The 12,124-nt window shown below is 48.9% G+C and overlaps 1 protein-coding gene across 5 annotated transcripts in view; it reads left to right on the top strand.

Annotated features, from left to right (window-relative positions):
• Positions 1-10,928: 10,928 nt before the first annotated feature.
• Positions 10,929-12,124, top strand: part of ADCY9 (adenylate cyclase 9) — a 453,549-nt gene continuing 452,353 nt past the window's right edge. For 3 of the 5 annotated variants that reach the window (XM_069210452.1, XM_069210456.1, XM_069210451.1), the window contains exon 1: positions 11,146-11,331. The gene's annotated coding sequence lies outside the window, so the exon portion shown is untranslated. Of the gene's footprint in view, positions 11,109-11,145; positions 11,332-12,124 lie in introns of those variants that run through there. The other 2 variants (XM_069210454.1, XM_069210453.1) reach the window with 1 other exon arrangement.

Genomic DNA, 12,124 nt, shown 5'->3' with positions numbered 1-12,124 from the left:
CCAAAACAACAGCTGCAGAGAAGGAAGTCTCAGGGCTGGAAAGTATTCAAAGGGGAACTGGGACTAAAGGAGAGCCCGCTTAGGATGGCTTAATCACTCAAAACGAGATACAGAGGGGTGACAGTGAGCCTATCTCAGCTGGTGCATCAGGGGAACCGACACAAAGAGATGTTCTCCCTGAAGCAGACGGATACAGGTTTGAAATTTAGCCCATAACTGACCCTGAAGGCGAAGGGAGTGAGGCAGAAGGAAGTCGAGGTGTTCTGACTCCTTCTGAGCCACTTGCAGAGCCATCAAGAGAAAACGCCATAGCACAAGAGGAGGGTGCTGTTCAACGTCCTGAAAGGCCAAGCAGAAAGAAAACACTTAAAGGCGATAATTGGCCGGAGCCACAACTACAGGAGAGAAAGTGATCCCTATGAAGCAATAGAGGAAGAAATTGACACAACCAGGAAAGAAGATCTTAGTGAAGGAGAGTTGCAGGGTGATCACAAACTGAAAAGAAAAAGAGTTGCAAACAGAAGGTACGCAGGTCCTGAATGGGCATATGCAACATCAGCTGAATGGCAACAAGAATTCTTGGCGTTCTGTTTTGATTGAGAGGTTCCAGGTCAATACGGCACCTGAATTAAATTTTAGAAACAGACTGTGTTAAATTGAAATTGAAAATTAAAAGCTGAGAAAAGAGACTGATAAATTACCGGATGTGACACTGTTAACCTGAATTGACTCTGAAAAACCGATTATGACAAGCTGCTAACCTGATTTGACAAAGGGGTCCTGGAGTGAGTGAAACGTTGTAAATATTTGCAGAAAAGAGAGAGAATTTGCACTGAGAGAGGGGGATTGTTTGCTTTGTATTAATCTGCTACCTGATTCTTTACAGATCATGAGTTACACTAGAGATAATAGTAATAAGGGTAGGATGTGTGGTTGGTTGAGTGCTATTCTGGGTATTGTGGGTGCAATAATAATTATAGGTGTGATTGTGGGAATGCCATTGGTGGATAAGAAAGTGACTAACAATGCTTCAAATCCTGAGACTGCTACACTAACACCATGGGAGAGATTTGAGCAGGATGCAAAACACTTGCATGAGGGAACTAATTCAAAAGGGGAACTATCTACTAATGTCTTCTATCGCTTGCTGAATGAGTATGTTGACACAATGGATGCGAAGAATTGCTATGTGTGCACAAATATTCCTTCATCAGTACAAGAAGGGGTTACTTATCATAGTCTGCCACTAACCTATGGGATAAGATGTAGTTTGCTGCTAACAAGATTCTATGATCAAGAACATGTTCAATACTTCTAACTTAGATGTAGTGTTTTCCTTTGTGCCTGTGACTGAGTTTCTAAATAAATTAGCTAAAGAACACAGCATATAATTAGTGAGGGGTTTCTTCGAGCCGACACTGACATTTGGGACAGCTTATGCGCACCGCAATAATCTAACCTGCTTACTAACACCTGTAGAAAAGAGCTTCTTAGACCACACTGATGATAGACGAAAAGCATTAAAGGAAAGGTTGGAAAAGGGATTAGAAAAACACACGCTTGCAAATGATTATGCTTACACTGCAATAAAGACACAGGGCAAATTAGCTATAGATGCATTACACGTAGGAAGGCTTTGTATATATAGGCCAAAATCTGAGCATGACACTTTATTTGTGGGAACGAGTGAGTGCAGGCATGTGTTTTTGTTTCAGAGTAAATGGATGTTCATGTTAAATGGACAGGATCCAGCGATCCCTGGGATCTATTATATATGTGGACTTACTGCTTATTACCGTCTTCCAAAGGGATGGTATGGGACATGTTATTTGGGAATAGTTTTTCCCAAGATCTACCAGATTGGTGACTTAAAACAAATTCCTAAAATGACTGAATTACAACATACTAGACAAAAGAGAGAGACAGCGGCTGCTATCGTTGGTGACATATTTGGAGCCATAATTCCTTCAGTGGGGGTTATCTTAAACTCCATAAAGATTCGAAAGTTGTCTACTATTGTGGATAACATGCTGACAAACTTCTCAGGGGCTATACTCCTGATGGATACTGAACTTGCTGCGGAAAGAGCTATGACTCTTCAAAACCGGCTTGCTTTAGGATCAAATCTGTTTATTGTTGTTTTAAAAGAACAAAAAAAAATAAACATACAAAACACAGCTCATCATGGGACATAAATGAAATATATCAGCACAGTAGCAATCTCATATCTTCATGCAAAGGTCTATCTCGTAAATCCCAAGACCACACCCAGAGGAACCACCCAGCCAGTCTTCTCGTTGCAGAGTCATGTGTCCACTGGCAGTGTCCAATAGTCGTCCAAGGTGCCAGTCCCACAGATGAGAACACATAAACATATAAATGCAAACACTTCAATTATGCCTCCCTCTGAGAAACCATGTCTTCTTCCTGTCTCTCCACTCCTCAACCCCTTGCATCATCTAAGCTCAGCCCCCCCTTCCAACCTCCCCCCCAGCCTTCCAACCAAGAATTCAAATCAGCTTCAAGACTCTCAGGTAGATCGGGCATGTCAGGTCAGTAAATTCTGTTGAAAGAATCCGAAGGAACGGCTTCCACAACTCGCCCAAGTCTCCTATCCGCTGCTGGGAGGCTAGCGTAAGTTTCTCCATAGCTAGGATAAACCACAGCTTCTGGAGCCATGAGATACGCGTCGGGACCCTGTCTGTACCCCAGAGAGCTAGGATCAGTTTCAGCGCTGCGTTAAGTGGGAGGGCCATTTGCCTCCCTTTTAGAGACCTTAAAGGAAAAGTAAGGGGATTGGGCAGCCCCAATAAAATGTACGTTGGGAGTCTCAGGATCTTAACTTGGAACGCTGCATCAATATCATCTATAATGCTTTCCCAATAACGGTGTAGCTTGGGGCAGTGCCAAAGCAAATGCGCAAGCGTGCCTGTAGCTCCACACCCCCTCCAGAAATGGTCCGACTTATCACGATTCCATGCATGCAACCGCTCTGGAGTGTAGTACCAGTATGAAGTGACTTTATATAATGTCTCTGTCCCTGCTGCATTATATGCTGTGTGGTGTATTCTATAGAATATGCTGTCCCATTCCTCATCTGAGAGTTCTCTCTCCAGCTCCCTCTCCCATCTCAACTGACCCTTTGACTTAGGCGGGCGGTTTTCCCCTTGCAGAAGCCAATAAGGTTCTGAGATGATTCTCTTATCAACCTTCTTTAGGAACAGCCATTTCTCAAATGGCGTAAGAGGCCGATCTATTAGAGCTCTGTTTGCCGGCAAGAGAGCCCAGTGTCGAACCTGATAATACATCAGTCTATCCGCCTCCACTAGGTCATAGGCCACTCTCATCTGGTCAAAGGACAACACCCCTTGTTCATCAAAAAGACTTCCTACTCTCCTACAGCCCCCTTCATACCAACGTCTCAGGCCATCCAAACGAAGTCCAGGCTCGAAGTCAGGGTTCGCGCCTGTGGGGGCGATAGGGGATGGAAAGGAAGTCAGCCCTAGACAGCAAGCAACCGCGTCCCATACGCGTAACGCTGTTCCGGTAATCGGGGAAGAATAAAGACCTCCCGCCCTATGCCGGAGCCAAGGCTCCTTCCATATATGAGAGCCCGCCACCGCCTGGTACATAAAACACCAGTGTTTCTCCGTGAGTGGACGACTCCACTCCACAAGAAAGCGCAACTGTGTTGCCTGAAAATATCTCAGAAGACACGGTATCGCCAATCCCCCACTGCCCTTGGGGCGATATAAAACCTGCCGCGGTAGACGCGCCGGACGACCCTCCCATATAAATCTCAGGACCGCCGATTGTAGAGTGGCAATCGTCCGGGGAGGTGGGGTTAGTGGGAGCACCTGAAACATGTATAGTATTTGCGGCAAGATTGTCATCGCATGTTGACCGCAACCACCCTACCCAGCCAAGACAGTTTATGCCTCCCCCACAACTCCAGGTCCCGCTGTATATCGCGGACCAGCTTCGTGTAGTTCAAGCTCGCCGTTTTAACGGCAGACATCGCCAACTCAACCCCAAGATAGGAAAGGCGTGAGGACGACCAAATAAAGGAAAATCGAGCTTTCAAATCCTCCTCGTGATCAGCGCTCAAAGACAGACTAAGGACCTGAGATTTCTGCATGTTCACTTTAAATCCCGAAACCTGGCTAAACTCAACTAGTATCTCCATAAGCGCAAGTAAAGAGGTCGCTGGCTCCGCAAGTGTAAGAATCACATTGTCTGCGTATAATAATAAGATGGTGGTCTCTGCCAAATTTCACACCAGAAACCAAGGGGCTGTCCCGCAAACGCTGTGCAAGGGGCTGCATATATAGCGCAAACAAAAGGGGGGGAAGCGGGCATCCCTGTCGGAAACGGCGTAGAAAGCACGCCATTAACTCGGACCGCCGCTCTAGGGGACCGATAGGCACATTGGATCCAAGATCTAAAGCCCAGGCCCAGAAGGAAGCGCTCCAGGACCCGGAAGAGGTATGGTCAATGGACCCTATCGAACGCCTTTTCGGCGTCGATAGAGAGAAAAAGCGCCACTCTGCGAGATCTATCAATTTTATCTAGCAGATGCAGAAGTCGCTTCGTAATATCGCCACACTGTCGATTTGGAATAAAACCAGACTGATCCGGATCAATAAGACCCGGCATGTAAGGATTAAGGCAGTAGGCAAGAATCCCCGTAAATAGTTTAGCATCGATATTCAGAAGCGAAATCAGTCTATATGAAGCACACTCCTCTGGGTCTTTGCCCGGTTTATGTATAACAGCAATGGTAGCGTCCAGCATACTCGGCGTCAGGGTTCCCGTCGTCCGAAAGGAATTAAAAAGCCTCACGAGAAGCGGGCGAGCTCCATACAAAAGGTCTTATCAAACAATGCTGTGAACCCATCAGGGCTGGGGGACTTCCCACTCTTTAGGCGGGAGATCACCGATATAACTTCCTCCGGCCTTATCTGTTGGTCCAGCAGGGACGCCTCCCTCTCACCAAGAGCAGTGATTGCTATGCCCTCTAAATAAGAATCCAGGGCCGCGTCATCCCGCTCATCCGCCACGTATAACCCCTGGTAAAACCCCGCAAATGCCTCAGCAATCTGATCACTCATGCAGACCTCTTCACCGGAAGGAGAACGAATCATTTTGACCGCCGACGCCGTGCGCTGCGCTTGCAACCGGTGCGCCAATAGCTTTCCGCATCTATTGCTCCCAATATAGTATTTGTTCTTAAGTCGTACTACGGCGTACTCCGCCCTATCCCAGTCCAGTCGTTTCAGCTGTTGCCTTACCTTCTCTAATTCTCGCCAAATTCTAGGCGCGCCAGTGGATTTATGGGAACGCTCTAGGACAACTACCCTCTGCTCTAGCCTCTCCCTCACCTCTCTCCTTGATCTATTATCTCTCGCCGATAATGCCATCACCTCGCCCCGCACTACCGCCTTCAGCGCCTCCCACACAGTCTCCACAGAGGTGCTGCTCTCGTCATTAAAGCTAATATAATCCCTAATCGCACGTCGAAGCGATTCCACCTCTATCTCGCTCTGAAGCAGGGAGTCCCTAAAGCACCAGCTCGGTGTGCCAACGCGACCTATCTCCAAGGCCAGTTCAACCGTAATAGGGGCATGATCAGTCAAGTCCTTGGGCTCAATCGTAGACTCCCTGACCCAGGGCATAAACTTGTGGGAGGCTAGAAAAAGATCGAGCCGTGCATATGTCTTGGTCGCCGCTGAATAAAAGGAATAATCTCGGAGTGTGCGATGCGTCTTCCTCCATACATCCTCCAACCCACACTCAGCCAGCCATTGATGCCCCATCTCCGACAAGGCTCCAGTCTGCCCAAAGCGCTGGTTAAGTCCATCGACTCCACCGCCCAGGCCCGCTCAAATGGGCATAAGCCTGCAATCAGCGACCCCTTGCTGAACAATGGCCCTCCGTCATTCCTCGCCTAGGCAATTGTCCGAGCCGCTACACTGCTCACTGCCGACTGACGTTCCGAGATCTGCTCCGACTCAGTAGGGCGCTGCTGCTTCCTCCTTCTCTCCTTCCTCCTCCAGCGCGGGCGATCTCCTCCTGCCGGACCCAGATTCAAGTCCGAGCCCTGAGTGTCCCCCTCGAGGCCCAGGATCCGGTGAGCCTCAGATACCGTCTTCACCTGGCAAAGCCGGTCCTCCCAGCGGAAAACAAGGCGGAGCGGGTGACCCCATGTATAGGACACAGCATGTGCACGCAAATGCTCTGTGATAGGTTTAAACTCCCGCTGACGCTGTAAGGTCTGAACCGACAGGTCCTGGTATAATTGCAATTGATGGCCTTTAAAGTGGACCTGCGGGAGATTGCGTGCCCGTTGCAAAATGTTTTCTTTCAGTCCATAATTGTGGACGCATGCCAGGATATCCGGCGGGCAGTCCCTGGCTCCTCCAGCTCGGCCCACACGATGTACTCTATCCAGGATGATCTCCTGGGACGCCTCCAGGTCCAGAACTGAGCGGAACAACGCCACCACGAAGTCTAATGTCATCCTTCTCCGCTCCGATCGGCAATCCTCTAATGCGGATATTGTGTCTGCGCAAGCGGTTCTCCAGGACCTCCACTGTCATCTGAAGGAGGTCCTGCAGTTCCCGCAATCGTATAACCTCCTACTGCAGGACCACCACTTCCTTGCCGTGGGCCGCTTCCTCATCCTCAACCTGGGTTATCCGCTCACCCAGGGAAGAGAGCTCCACCCGCAACTCCTTCACCTCATGCGATATATCTTTGCGGAGTTCCTGCAGGTCCCCGCGGAGCGACTCATACAGGGAGGTGAGGAAGCCCCTCGTAACCGGGGCCACCTCCTCCTCCGATGTCTCCTTCCTTGCTACAGGGGACCTTGAGGCTGGCGGTTTTTCAGGGGGGGGGGGGGGACCCGTCAACATATCTCTTACCGTCCGGTCTCGCATGGGATTGGAGGTCGCCGTATCCTCTACCTCTGGCAGCTACAGCCCAGGTATTCAGCCAGACCTCTGCGTGCCAACACCGGACTCCATACTCCCCCAGATGGGCCCCTCACCAGCAGCTGTCAGCATCTTCTCCGCAGTGCACTCCGCGGGGCCACTCCTAGAGACAGCTCGATTCCACGCCCGGTAAAGGCCACCAAGGGCCGCCCGCACTGCCAAACGGCGTCCGGGACCCCCTACGTCCCCACCGCAACAGGGCACAGCCACTCAAGGGGGTCCTCGCCCTTCCGCCGTCCTCTCCGAAGGCTCAGCTCGCAGGGCCCAGCCAGTGGGCTCCGCCGTCTCTCCACTCTGGCGCCGAGCTCATCAGCGAGGCCTCGTCACAGGCCCGTCTCTCCAGGGAGTCTCAGTCCCCACTAAGGGCACCACCGCACCTCCGCTGCCTCCTGGCTCGCCTCCAGGCCCGCCGCCTGGCACGGGCCGCCGCATTCACCAGCCACAAGCGCCGGGCCAACACACGCGGCCCGGCGCGAACCGCCGATCGGTCGCTGGCGCCTTCAGTGCTCGGGCCCCTGGCGCCTGACAGCTCTAAGCATCTTGTCTGCGCCTCACAGGCCCCCCCGATCGGGGTCGGGAAGCAAATCCAGGGCCTAGGCGGCGGAGCTCGGACCAACGCGTCCGCTCACGCCGCCATCTTGGCCACACCCAACCGGCTTGCTTTAGACATTCTTTTAGCAAAGAGTGGCGGAGTCTGTCAAATGCTTAATGAGCGCCATTGTTGTGCATTAATTCCTGATAATAGTAGAAAGATTAGAGGTATGCTTAATAAACTAAGAAGAGATAGTGCAGATTTGAAGGAGCTGAAGGAACCTGGAGTTTGGGAAAAAGTTGGGAAAGGAATTACCAAAGTAGGGAATTGGTTTAGTAATATTTGGAACGGGGTTCTTGCAAAAATATTAGGGGATATGTTGATTGTCCTGATTTGTCTATTTGGACTATGGTTATCATGCCAAATTGATAAAAGAATTAAAAGAGATGTTGGCAAAACGCAAAAAAAGAAAAGAAGAAAAAGAAAAAGAGAAAATGTTCAAAGAAATTTGGGAAAGATCACATAGGGAAGAAGAAATGGAGATGCGTAATTTAAAGAAAATGAAAGGTTGTGAAGGGAAAGGTTTTGTGTGATGACAAGTGTCATCAAAGGAGGGACTGAGAGAGCGTAGCTTATATACTCAATATTAACATGAAATGCGTATGAACTCGTGTAATAATGCTGCATAGAAAATGTATTAATGTATTTTGCTAAACGTGCGCTTAAAATGTGCCCACGGGGAGTGGCCGCCAATATATACAATGACTAATGAAACTGATTAATAATGATGAAATGTTATGTTAGAATATGATTTTGCACTAATAATAAAGGGTTATATGTTAAAGTTCTGCTAATAAATCATTAGGCCTTAGTTAGCATGAGTCGAGGCCTAGCTGCCTGGTTTCAGATTAAATGTGTTTTTCTAACGTGCAGTGTGCTGACTTGCTGAAGGACAGGAACTCTTGTTTTTCCAAAGCTAGGAGATGAATGTAACTGTAGTAGATCCGTTCTCATGAAATTCGACTTGCTTAGTGAAACATTCTTGCTGATTGCAACAGTGTAGACTACTCGCAGGTACAAGGTCGCCTAAACCGGTACAGAAAATGGAACCACTGACTAAAGATGCGAAGAGGACCACAAGAGTATGAAATCATACCGGACATTCTGCCCGCTGAAGACATCAATTATAAGGACCAATAAACTACGTGAGAACTGTTATGGGGTGACAAATTTAATGAAGTCATTGAAACCCTATTGGAGGGAGATAGTGGGGTGCAACCCCAGACCAATGGAAAATTAGGGGACTGTACAAAGGAAAAGGGATAAGAACCCTTGACACAAGGAAGTAAATCAGACTAGGAGACTAGGAGATAGATGAGAGGGAGATGCTGTCGAGTTTTGCTATGACCCAGACACTTTGTTACTCTGCATAGAGACTTTGCTGTTTGGTTCTTCAAACCATCCTTGCCCTTATATTGCCCGTTTACACTTTACCTCCTTATGAGGGAAGTGCCCTTTACCCGACTTCTGAATTCCTGATGGCGAACCAACTGATGTCCTGAGGACGAAGACCGAACCTGAATGCTGACCCAATACGGAGGGTAACTATATGACAATGAAATTGTAATTGTCTGTTTGCTTTTCCTTTCTAGGTACCAACTGCTTCTTTTGACAGAGACCATAGTTAGATGTTTTCTAAATTGGTGTTGCTAAATTCTTTTGCATGAAGCCCAACATGCCAATGCTAATTGGAGGATAGATGAGGGGTTCACTAAACTGACACAAATAGACAAATGACTGAATCTATGCTTTGTTGAATAACGTGATAATGATTCTCTGCTAAGGGATAACCTATGTTGACGACGTGCTATATTCTAATATTCGTGATTCTTGCCTAGATTAAATCTTATCAGAGTTGCCATATTGTGACTGTGTTAATGTGCTCCGTGAGGCTTTGTTCACAGCTGTTGCTGTGAACAAAGTGAACATTGGAATGTTGGCGCTGCAGGCTTTTACCGGCCTGTAAAAGCCCACAACACTCCATTGTCTTCAATGGACATGCCAACATTCGAATGTTCTAATAGGGAATAAACTTCATATATTAGTACTAAACTGGTGTGGTTATTCATGACTGCAAGGTCATGGTGGTTTCTGAGTTTTATTAATGTCTATGACTAATTTGAATTGTCTTATTATGGTAAATATTGATGACGTTATTGACATATTGATTGACATGCTGATTAGTTATCTCATCCTAAGGTGTCTTCAATCAGGGTCAAAAGATTCATTGGTCTAAAACGAGCCCCAAAGTGAATAAATTAATTATAAAGGGACGCATTAGTAGGCTGATAAATACAACTGAGCTGGTGGGAAATCTCTCTGGACAGGCACCAACCTTCATGGGCTGGGGCTCAAGTACCTTGATTATGTTTTAGTGTCTAGAAACCTGAGCCAGCTTCTCCTTCGGGGCGTGGTAAAGGAGAAGCTTCTGTTCAGAGCATGCCTCCTGCACTAAGAGGCTCATATCTACAAGTAAGATACCCATACATAAAAATCATTTATCGACATGAACCACGAGTAAAGTTTTTTGTTACTATTATGTGTACCTAACTTTTTTTTCAAATTAACAATATTTTGCCCGACTGGATATGTAAGTACACAAATGGGAATCTGTCTGCCCTGATGACGGCTACTGAGCTACATAGGAACTCGCCAAAGCACGTTGACGAAATATAGGGTGCTAGGGTGATAAGAGCCTGTTAACCATCCAGGTTTGTTAATTGTAATCTGCCTGAGGAACCCATGTAATAAAATTAGATTGACAAGGGATTCCTGTACACAGTTTTAATTTCTAATACACCGGACCCCTTTATTTATTCAAACCACCTACGATTAAAGCTCCAACATTGTGTATCACAGTACAAGGGTGTAAAAGCATACCCAACGATGAAGCATGTCACGAGAAGTAGATGAGGTCTTCCAAAATAGAGGGATCACATTTTTTAGGTTTAATATTCTTTGTGTGGTAGATTGATAGCTGAGAGGCTGACTGGTGATCAGTTCTTCCCCTCACCTCTCAATATGGCGAATGACCTGGTAACTTTGCCATATCCTAAAGATGACACCGACCTGTCGCCATAATTACAGGGACTCCTCCAGATTTGCCCAGAGGCTGATGCAGTGACAGCTGCAGTGCCCGGCGCTTTTAGTCAGGCGGGCTCCCCTGCTATGGTCAGTGCTGTCTTCTGGCAGGTGACAGCCCGCCCCGCCTCTCTACTGAGCGCCTCTGCCACCCTCCGGTCCCAGCCTCACGACGGGCTGGCGTCGAGGGCTGTTCCCGGAGCGCGGCCTCGCTGCTGCCCGCCCAGAGCGGGTCTCCCTCCAGCAGGCGGCGCTAGCCCCCGGGGCCGGAGCTCTGGAAGCTCCGCGTCAGTCAGGATACCCGAGCCCTGCGTGGACAGCGCCGTCCGAACAAGGGGCTCGCCCAGGGTCCGGGGCGCCGGCTCACGTGCGGCTGGCGATGCCTTCCGGAGCAGCGAGGTGGTCTTCCGACACGGCGGCAGGGGCGCCTTCTTCATAGATGGGTGAGCCATCGATTGTGGGGCGGGTCATTTTTTTCTAACCAATGGCAGGATTCACTGAGAAGCAGAGCCGCAGCGACCCTCCTGGTACCACCCCTCCCCTGTCAATCAGCATGAGGCCAGCGTTCCCAGTATCTCCCGTCCCTTCGCGCATTGAAGTTGGTGACAGTCTGGAGAGGAGGAGCAGGGTGTCGGGTTTGGAAGCTCTGCTGTCGGGAGGAGGGAGGTAAGGGTCGCGTTCGGGAGCCTCCTGCCAGGGTTGGGTTAGGTGTATGTGCCCAATTCGGCCTCTCGCGTCCTCCCCTCTCCTCCCGTAGTGTCCTGTCTCTAATTCCCCAATCATAGTTTGTGTCTGTCGCCTATAATTCCTGTGCCCGCCTTCTGTCACGTTCTGCCCCCTCGGGGTACCCGCTCCAGTCTCTCTTCCTCTGGTTCCCTTTTGCCACTCGCCTATTTGCCTTTCTGCCTTGCCCCTTCCAACGCCGTCGTTGAGCATTCGCCACCCCATATGTAACCTACGGGCCCGCTGTTGTCAGTCGCTGTATTTTTTTTCCTTGCACCCCATTTTGTGTGTGTGTGTGTGTGTGTATGTGTTTTGTGCATCCTATTGTTTTTGCCATTCTCGACAAGGGATTGTTAATGTATCATAAAACGCCGGTGCCTGGACCCTCCCTTTGCACTACTCACACGGTGTATTGAATAGTAATTACATTTATATAGCTCTTACTACCCTCAATGAGTTTGGTGATCAGGACCTTCCGAGTCACCCCAAAGAGGAAGAGAGGTATGCGCTTCCTCTTACGTACACGATTAAGGGAATATGTGGGATCGGTGTGCTCGCCTCAATGTTCTGCCAGTTTCCGAGTTGGATCCAGCCTCTGCCCTCCCCCTTAACAGCTTGATATGTGCAGATGAGACGGGTCATCGAATAGCACTGGTCGACCCCACCCCCTTTCCTACCCCCCCTACACCGCTCCAGTGTGAGATATGGTGGCACACTCTGCAGTGAGATGAAGTTG

Source organism: Pleurodeles waltl, chromosome 10 (assembly GCF_031143425.1).
Source record: "Pleurodeles waltl isolate 20211129_DDA chromosome 10, aPleWal1.hap1.20221129, whole genome shotgun sequence".
Classification (NCBI taxonomy): Eukaryota; Metazoa; Chordata; class Amphibia; order Caudata; family Salamandridae; genus Pleurodeles; species Pleurodeles waltl.
The sequence above is the reverse complement of the archived record's forward strand: the minus strand, read 5'-3'. Positions and strand labels throughout refer to the sequence as shown.